Source organism: Eumetopias jubatus, unplaced genomic scaffold (genome assembly GCF_037043125.1).
Source record: "Eumetopias jubatus isolate StellerSeaLion01/CBP00866 unplaced genomic scaffold, mEumJub1_p1.0 scaffold_3, whole genome shotgun sequence".
Lineage (NCBI taxonomy): Eukaryota > Metazoa > Chordata > Mammalia > Carnivora > Otariidae > Eumetopias > Eumetopias jubatus.
Window position 1 is genome coordinate 122,718,535 of NW_028274809.1, and position 10,224 is coordinate 122,728,758.

Genomic DNA, 10,224 nt, shown 5'->3' on the forward strand with positions numbered 1-10,224 from the left:
CCTGTCTCTGTATCTCAGGTACATGTCTGGAATCCAGTCACTTCTCTCCAGCCCCAGTGCAACCATCTTAGACTTTTTGTGTGGGCCACTGCGATAAGCTCCGGTCTAGGCACACAGGCATTCGGCCCTGGCCTCTTGGAATTGAGCTCTCCACCCAGCAACCAGGTTAACCTTTGAAAATGGCCAATCTCGTTTATGACAGGGCTGGGCTTCACCACTATCTCCATCTGAGTGATTCTGTTATTCTCACCCCGGGACAGATAATGAGGGGGCTTTCCCAACCACAGCTTCATTGTAACCCATTTGACTATATCTAGGTGACAGTTTCACTATTCTCTCTCAGGGGAGGGGACCGACGTGTGTCATGAGCCATTGAGCCGGGGTGGGGAGGGTGGATAGTTTGTGTGAGTTGAAAGGTGATTATCACTCCTGCGGGGCCAAAGATGGGTGAAGTGCAGGCGGTGAGAAAAACAGCTCCTCAGGCCCGGCCACCCTTAGACAGCGCGCTCTTTCTCCAACAGGTACAGACGGCCTGCAGCTGTTGCCAGGTTCCCCCCCCCCCCCCCCCCGGCTCTCTGATGCTTGCTGGGGCAGAAGTGGGGCAGTGTCTCCATGCCGACGCTTCCCTCTGTGTGGTTTCTGCCAGCCAGGAAGGCCCTCTGGCCTCAGCACTCCTGCTTCTCATCACTTCCCCCCTCCCCCTGAGAGTCCAGTTTATTATCTACTCATTTAAGTGAACTTTATTTCCCCAATCTCTTCACTATAAGCTCTGCTCTTACAAATCCCAGCTTTGACTTTTATAACTATTATCTTTGAAGTGAAAGTCAGCGGCTGAACCTTGACACTGTCTTTGTCTTTGCTGTCCAGGAAAGCACAGTCTTAATTCTCCCCAGGAATAGATGTGCTGATTTAGAAATTCAAAAGAAGAAAAGCATAGCAATACATGAATATATTTGAAAATGTCTCAAGGCAGGATAACGCTCCTGCTCTTCTCCCACTTAAAACTCTTCAACAGCTTCTTATTGAACTTAAGATAAAGAGTATAGTCTTAAATATGGTCCCAAAGAGCCTAAATGATCTGGCTTTTGCATTCCTTTCCAGCTAATTGTCCACCTGGAGGATTGAACGGCAGTTACCCCAGACTGCTTTCTCTACCTTCAAGGAGCTCCATCTCCCATTGGGCCTTCCTTCCATCCACCCAAGGGCCTTCCTCTGGGAAGCATCTCTAGACCCACCCAGCCTCCGTGGTTCTTCTGTGTAACCTCCTTTTATCTGAGGTGCTTCTTTCAGTTGCTGGATTATTTGGTTACTATCTCTCTCCCCGAGTCTGTCAGTTGCCAGAGAACTGATATGGCCTTATCTTTCTCACCACTGGTCTTCAGTGAACGAATGAAGAATGAATGAATGAGAGAGATCGATGAATGGATGGACGCAGGGATGGTAGTTACTTGTTAAAGATGATCTTGCAGGGCGCCTGGGTGGCACGGTCGGCTGCGAGTCCAGCCTTGGTTTTGACTCAGGTCATGATCTCAGGGTTCTGGAATCAAGCCCCACCTCGGACTCTGTGCCCAGCATGGAGTCTGCTTGAGATTCTCTCTCTCTCCCTCTGCCCCTCCGGCTTGTGTATGCTCTCTCCCCTCTCTCTCTAAAATAAATGAATAAATCTTAAAGAAAAAAAATGATCTTGCAACTCTGGGTCCTAATCCAGTTTGGTCCATCACAGTGAACAATGAGCAGAACTGGCCTTATGAATGGCCAGAATATATAGAGGCCTATTTGGAATAATTTGAGGTGGGACAATTAAGTCCTTCTAAATCACCTGCTCCCACCCTTTGGAAGTTGTTCTTTGAGCTCAAGAATCTTCTGCCAAAATTCACATAATCCTAAAAGAGCTCAGTCTTCATGAACTATACGTTAGGCAGCCGAATCCACAGCTGAGCCCCAGAGTTCAGGGGGAGTGCAGGGCATGGGGGAGTCAAAGGAACGGAGGGGTGGGGAGGGATGCGAAGATTGCGAACCAGACCCTGGAAGAGAAGCCAGCCCATCAAAGCTGTCATCAGCCTCACAGACTTGCCAAGCTCTGACGCTTTTACTTTCATGCTTCATGATCCAGCAAAAAGTCATTTCGCTGTTTTGATTTTCTTGCTCCCCAGAAATAAAGATACAAAAACAAATAGGGGAAACTTCTTTAGGGGCCAATGGAAGAACATGGACACAGAGACCAAGTGTTTAGCATTTGAATATATCCACTTGGAAAGCTTCATTCATTCGTCTGTTTATTCATTAAGGAAACACTCTTGCCGATCCTGGAGCAGGCACTGTACTAGGCATTGGAAACAGACAATGAACAAAGCAGACACTGTTCCTCCCCCACAGAATAGGGGGTACTTTCCACAAGGGCTTTTAGAGCAAAAGACATATGTTCTTCTGGATCTGCCTGGACTCCCATGGCTTATAAGTGTTGGGATATGGAGATCTGGGGAAAGTTGAGGGATATATTGCATTCCTGGGAGGCTCAGGGAGATTTGAAGGGGAAAGGACTCAACATTCTTCCTTGCCCCTCTTTCTTCGTTTTGGTGACAGGACAGGGGATGACGAGGGGAGAGAGGGACGAGGGTTGGATGCTGAACTCCAGGAAATATCATCATTGTGGTTTGAGTGACTCTCGTGGCCTGATGCCAGCCTGCAGCTTTGAAGCTTTGCTGCAAATAGAGAAAAGATGCTTGATCAGCCAAAGAGGGTTTAACTGGCTGGTGATAAGCATCAGTTAAATTTGCGGCATCTTGGGGCCCCTGGGTGGCTCAGTCGTTGGGCGTCTGCCTTCGGCTCGGGTCATGATCCCAGGGTCCTGGGATCGAGCCCCGCATCAGGCTCTCTGCTCAGTGGGAAGCCTCCTTCTCCCTTCCCCACTCCCCCTGCTTGTGTTCCCTTTCTCGCTGTGTCTCTGTCAAATGAATAAAATCTTTTTTTTAAATTTTATTATGTTATGTTAGTCACCATACAATACATCATTAGTTTTTGATGTGGTGATCCACGATCCATTATTTTCGTATAACACCCAGTGCTCCATGCAGTACGTGCCCTCCTTAATACCCATCACCGGGCTAACCCCCCCTCCCCCCTCCCCTCTAGAACCCTGTTTGTTTCTCAGAGTCCATAGTCTCTCATGGTTCATCTCTCCCTCCGATTTCCCCCCTCTTCATTTTTCCCTTCCTTCTCCTGATGTCCTCCATGGTATTCCTTATGTGCCACAAATAAGTGAAACCATATGATAATTGACTTTCTCTGCTTCACTTATTTTACTCAGCATCATCTCCTCCAGTCCCATCCATGTTGATGTAAAAGTTGGGTATTCATCCCTCCTGATGGCTGAGTAATATTCCATTGTATCTATGGACCACATCTTCTTCGTCCATTCATCTGTTGAAGGGCATCTCAGCTCTTTCCACAGTTTGGCTATTGCGGACATTGCTGCTCTGAACATTGGGGTGCATATCGCCCTTCTTTTCACTACGTCTGTGTCTTTGGGGTAAATACCCAGGAGTGCAATTGCTGGGTCATAGGGTAGCTCTATTTTTAATTTTCTGAGGCACCTCCACACTGTTTTCCAAAGTGGCTGTACCAACTTGCATTCCCACCAACAGTGTAAGAGGGTTCCCCTTTCTCCACAACCTCTCCAACATTTGTTGGTTCTTTCCCTGTCCATTTTTGCATTCTAACCGGTGTAAGGTGGTATCTCAATGTGGTTTTGATTTGAATTTCCCTGATGGCTAATGATGATGAACATTTTGTCATGTGTCTGTTAGCCATTTGTATGTCTTCTTCGGAGAAGTGTCTTTTCATATCTTCTGCCCACTTTTTGATTTGATTATTTGTTTTTTGGGTGTTGAGTTTGAGAAGTTCTTTATAGATCTTGGATACCAGCCCTTTATCTGTAGTGTCATTTGCAAATATCTTCTCCCATTCTGTGGGTTGCCTCTGTGTTTTGTGGACTGTTTCCTTTGCTGTGCAGAAGCTTTTTATCTTGATGAAGTCCCAAAAGTTCATTTTTGCTTTTGTAGAATAAAATCTTTAAAAAAAAAATTGCCTCATCTTATCTCATTTATTTCCTTTTGTTCCTGAAATGCAATTTCTACCCTTCTTCAGTTCCGTAAGAGCTGGAATCTTCATGTTCTAGCATTGTACCCTTAATGAAATTCCTTCTACCCCTTTTCTTAAATGCAGTACATATCCTTTCCCCCAGGCCATCACGGAGGGCACGGGCAAAGTAAAGCCATTCTGCCATTGTGGTAAGAGCCATGTGATCTCTTCCTAAGGCACTGCATTGCTCTGAAAGATCAATATTCCTCCATTGGCAATTTCTGATAATGTGGTTAGTTTAACCAAATACAATTTGAAAAAGAAAAATGTGAGAACAACTGCATCCTTCCAAGTTCTCCTTCATTTTCCTGCCCTCTGATGTTTTGTAGGCTTTTTCATGTCCTACCTCATCGCTGTCTGAGCGAGAAAGCCAAGAAAAGCTGGCCCCGAGTCGTGTAGTAAGAAAGGCTGGGTTAGTCAGGGTCTCCTGGCTGTGAGTGATAGAAACTCAACCTGAGCTAGCTCAAGTGAAAATGGTGTGGGGGGGAGGGTTGGGGCGTTTTAGCCAAAGGAGGTGAGAAAACTTCTGGGCCAAAAAACAAGAGATGCCTGCCTTAGAGGTCAAAAGCGAGTGGTTCCTTCTCATGCCTGCCCTCACCGGTAATGAAGCTGGAGGAAGAGGTTCTTGCTGTTTGGGAGAGGTGTCTGGGCTGAGGGCTTGAGAGTGGTTAACTGGGAAAATGACTGTCCTCTTGCCCAGTGGTATGGGGCTCTGTCTTGGACCCCCCGGCTTGGCAAAAAGGACAAGCTTTCAAAAGAGCCGCTTACACAGGCTGTACCTGCTTCCTCACCAACCCACTGCCTGAGAGGTTCCAGCCACTCCTCATACCTGCCTTCCCTTGGAAACTGTGTGGCTCGGTTACTGACAACCTCCATGTTGCCCAGTCTAATGGACTCTGGTCTTTCTGTTGCTCTATCAGACACACTTCACCACCTCTTCCTTCTTGAAGCATCCTTCCCTTGGCATCGAGGACACCCCACGGTCTTTGTTCTGCTCCTGCTGCACTGACCCATCTGTCATTCTCTCCTGCTGGCTTCTCTCCTCCTTTTTTCCCTCGATGTTGGGCTCTGTCAAAGTTTGTTCTGGATCCCCTTCCAGTCTCTTCCTGGGCTTTCTCTTTAAGTAATTTCATTTACTAACATTTCCACATAGATGGCTCCTTGGCATCTCAAACTTAATAGATAAGACAGGCCTACAGAACCCTTGATGCACCCCCCTCAGTCCACATCTGGCTTTCTCCCACTCCACAGTACGAAGCATCTGCCATCACCCACCTGATTACTAATGCCCCCCGAGTTACTGGGGACCATCCTCGACCCCTCGCATTTCCGTTCTTCTCTATCCAACCTAATAGCAAGTCCTGTTGGCTGTCCTTCAAACAGATCTGCTATGAGCCTTTCTCCCTCTGGTCTCCACCGCAACCATCTGGGTCAAAGCTACTGTCATGTTTGTTGTGGTTAATCATGTGGCCTCCTAACTGGTCTCACTACTTCCTCTTTAGCCTCTTTCAACGAGTTTTCCACGGAGTATTCTTTGAAAGGCAAATTATGTCACTTCGCTACTTAAACTCCTTCAGTGATGGTCCACTGCCCCGAAGATAAAGGTCAATATCTCCAAAATCCCCAGGTGCTGCTTCTTTTATCTCCTCTTAAGTTTATGACCTCATCCATGCCTGTTTCTTGCTCTCTCACTCTGCCCCAGGCACACAGGCCATCCTTAAATTCTTAGAATGCACAAAGCTCTTTCCTGCCCCAAGGCCTTTGCACTCACTTTTCCCTCTGCGTGGACCACTTTCCTCTATTGCCTGTTCATTGTCATCTTTGAGTTGTGACTCAGCCAAAATGTTACCTCCTCAGAAAGACTTTTGCTGATCACCCTATTCTCTGCTCTAGCACTCAGTTGTTTCCCTTCATGTACAAATCATCATTTGCAATTATTTGTTCATTTAATTGTTTATTGCAGCTCACATTAGACCATAAGCATCACAAGGACAGGAATAATAACATCTGTCACTTATCCTTAATGCCTAGCGGAACACCAGGCAGATCATATGTGCTCAAGGAATGGTTTTTGCATGGGTGCATAAAAATTACATGAATGATAACTAACAGTATGTCATTGAGGGCTCTAGCTTTGACTACTGAACTATAGATACTTTTGCTGGTGGAGCTTTTGTGGAAAATATTTAAATAATCTGGAATTGGGATCATGCGTTGTCTTAAGATAAACTCAGAGAATTCCATGCTGGATTAATTTTCAAGTAGAACAAAGCTACATTTCTGTAGAAGACAGTAGAGCAGAAACACTTCTATGGGAAGACTCCTACTCCAATTACAAAAGTTTCTAGTAAGTAGGATATATGTGGAGTACCTTTGAAATTAATATGGAAACTGAATTAGATCCTCTACAGGCAACAAAGGGATAAGGATAAAGATAAAACCGAGATCCTCTTTGGGGGAATAAAAGTACGACTTTGCTGTCAGCAAAACCTTTCAGTTGCTGACTGCTATTCTCCCCCCAAAGCCCAAAAAGTTATTTTCAAAGAATCCTCGGAGTTATCAAACAGGGAACAAGATTATTTGAAGGTGCATAGCTATCTTCTGATAATTTCTTAGACTAGCATAAGTTGAAAATGAGCTTTCCCAGTAGCTACAAAAATTTCAACAAAAATATGTTCACCATTCAACAGTGACATCATTAGACCATTTTGTTTCTTAAGATTGAGATCTGAAAAGAAAGATCAATTATTGATAATTAAATGTTCTTCCTTTTATGCAGTTTTTGCTTGTTTTCCAAACACTTCAATGTTCATTGATGTTGCCTAATAATTTAATGTTTGAATAATAAAACAACAATTACAAATGCTTTTCTTGCTACTTGTAATACGTTTATAATTTCTCTGATGTGTATGATATAAAATATTTGTTTTCACTGATTTTTTTGCTTAATCAATTTTGCAGTCATAAAAATATCAGTGTTAATGCCGGGGCGCCTGAGTGGCTCAGTTGGTTAAGCGTCTGTCTTCAGCTCAGGTCATGACCTTGGCGTTCTGGGATCGAGCCCTGTGTAAGGCTGTCTGCTCAGTGGGGAGTCTGCTTCTCCCTCTGCCTTTGCCCCTCCCCCTGCTCGTGAACTCGCTCGCTCTCTTTCTCTCTCAAATAAATAAAATCTTTTAAAAATTATCAGTGTTAATGCCAATACTTGATTATAAATCTAAAGCGATATTGACAACATTGCCCACATTGTTGTTTTGTTTCAGTTCTGTGATCACTATTCTTGCCTGGCCCCAGCACCCAACGGAAGTGAGAAGGGGAGACTGGCCAGCCACTGGGCACCCTGTTTATTTAATGGTGCTTCACGCTGATTGGAAAGTTTGACCTTGATCAGGTTAGTTGATGAAGGTGTTCATAGCTCACCTGCTCTGATCTTGACCGGGGTGGTGTGTCTGATCCAAACCGAGGTCATGTGGCTTTTCATCCAGAGGAAGAGGCTAGAGCGTCATGCAACATGTGGCAGGTGTCTTAATCACTGCATTACCCTATGGTGTGGTGGCATTGGGACTCTGCTAGGGCTTAGAGAGGTTAAGTAGTTCCCCCCAAGATCCCCCAGCTACTGAGTGTAGGAACCAGGAGCTGAGCCCCTGCTAGTCTGACACCAAAGCCTTTTCGGCTCTGTCTCCCTAGCTCATGGCAGGAACCACCAAAAATTGTGCTTTTGCAAGAACACAGCGCCAGCCTTTCTAAGAGAAAAGGAATAAGGGTCAAAATGGTTTGGTGTTGTGCTAGAACCGTGATGGAACTTCAGAGCCAAGTCCGGGGCTGCCAAGGGTGAAGAGTGATCGCAACAACGGAACTGCTGCCATTAGGAGGCACCCTCCCGTCTGCAGCTTGCTCTTAGCCCAGTATAAAATGGAGAAGGGTCTGCTCTTTCTCACGCTTGCCTCCAAGGATAGTTAACCCACTGGGTGGAGGGAGGGAGAACCTCATCTATGGGAACATCCACGGAGGCTTTCCTCAAGTTCAAATTCCCATAAAATTTTAATGGCAAACGTTCCCGTTATTAAGTTGGGTCATAAGTCGTCCTGCTCTTACTGCTGACAGTACCCCTGTCACTGCTACCAATGGTGAAGGTTTTCAGATGCCTGACTCAACATCTTTGACCGCAGCTTCGTAGTAGATTCACGATCTGTTGAGAACATGGTGGCGCTTCGGAGAGCGCTCTGATACGGGAGCGTGCATGACAAGTGAAAATGAAAGCTTTCATTGCTTACAGCGCTCGGCACCACAGAAGTCACTTTTTCATTGGTACTCTAAATATTTAAAATAATTAAATCTAAATGATCACTGTATTTAGTTAAAGTTGTGTATTCTAACTACAACCTGGTAGGAACTTAGTACCGACTTGCTCTAGGACATGCTGTACATGGCTTGCCTCAAATTGATTTTTTAATAAAACTCATAGATGTGTTTGAATCGGCACCCATTCTTTCAGATTCCTGTGTTGGCTTTTGTCGTAGGCTTCCAATAAAAGCTAGTCGCTGCTCAATTGAATGGGTAGAATGTGCAAATAATAATTAACAAAACATTCATGACTCCTGAAAGTAAAAACCCTTTGGAAATAGAATAAAACAATAGTATGCACTGAAAGTGTTGTAAAACACAGTTAAATCTCTTCAAGGTGATGGTAAATCAGAGGGACTGTCACTCAATGTCTGAAATAAATGATATCAGCCTTTCTCTACCTAGGAGTTGATTTTAATGCAAAACAATTCGGCTCCACACCAAGTTACAATAAAATGCAAATGGTCATCAGGCCCTGTACCTTTCCAAGATCGTAGCTAAAGACTAAAGAAGTGGAGTCCCACCAGGCCTTACTGTCAACAGTCAATCAACATTTTAGGGAATTAAGCACCAATAAACCTGAAATCAATTTGGGTTTGTGTGTAAATTATACGTGTTGAAAAGAAGTAGCATTGCTCTATGGGAGGTTTGGTTTTTTGTTTTTTATCATTGAAACCATGACATTAAGGAATATGGCTCTGCTGAATTCTTAAAGGGAGGACTTTGGTTATTTTTGCATTTGTCAAAGGCATGACAGTTTATTCGAGCTGATAAAACCGTTCCTGTTCCCTTACAAGTTTAAAGAAACCAGACTATATAAACTACCAACTAGACCCAAAGAGCTACTTTTTTTTTTAAATGAAGGCTTTCCTAGCAAACACTGGAAACCATGTAAAAATATATCAATAAGGAAAAATGTTAAAATACAAAATATCTCAGAGACATATAATTAAGTAAAAAAACGTGCAGAATAATATATATAATACCCTAAGATTTATAATAAAGAATCTTCTAGATGCATACTCACAGACTCCAAACTGTAACAAGGGCTCCACGGGTAGAGGAAATGGCAGTGGGGCACAAAGGGGAGGGATTCGTGTATTATTTTGAAGTCAGATAGATGTTAAGAAGCAAGCAAAACCAAGTGCAAACAAACAAGCAAACAAGAACCCTGAGGATCCTAAACTAGTTGGTGGTTCGCTTCTGCTGCCCCACAAAATGGCACAGCCCAAGGCTTGAACAACAGAAACTTGGTTTCTCACAGTTCTGGAGGCTGGGAGTCCGAGAATGGGGTTGCAGGCAGGCTTGGTTTCTCCTGAGGCCGCTCTCCTTGGCGGCATTTCTTCCCTTTGTCTTCCCGTGACCTTTTCTCTGTGGGGGTGCTCATCCCCAGGGCTCCCCCTGTATGTGCTAATCTCCTCTTATGAGAACACCAGTCCTGTGGGACCAGGGCCCACCCTGTAGGCTGCCTCGTCGCTTGAATCCCCTCTCTGAAAGTCCTATCTGTCTGCAGTCACGTCCTGGGGTCCTAGGGGACTAGTCCGTTGGGGACTTCAACGGACGAATTTGGCGGGGGACACCATTCAGCCTGTACCACAAGACGTTCATTTTATTTTATTTATTTTATGGGAATTCAGACTGCTTCTATCAAACGCCACACAATTTTAACAAACCCCACGAGGACAGCAATTCCTCATGAACATTTGGACGCTGATTACAGCCTTACTTCAAGACATTTCCTAA

At 44.7% G+C, this 10,224-nt stretch overlaps 1 long non-coding RNA gene across 1 annotated transcript; it reads left to right on the top strand.

The window, feature by feature from the left end:
- Positions 1 to 430: 430 nt before the first annotated feature.
- LOC114212048 (uncharacterized) lies at positions 431 to 8,612 on the top strand. The gene is made up of 3 exons (XR_003609895.2): positions 431 to 521; positions 7,401 to 7,528; positions 7,825 to 8,612. It is a non-coding gene; the product is annotated as an uncharacterized LOC114212048 (long non-coding RNA).
- Positions 8,613 to 10,224: the final 1,612 nt, after the last annotated feature.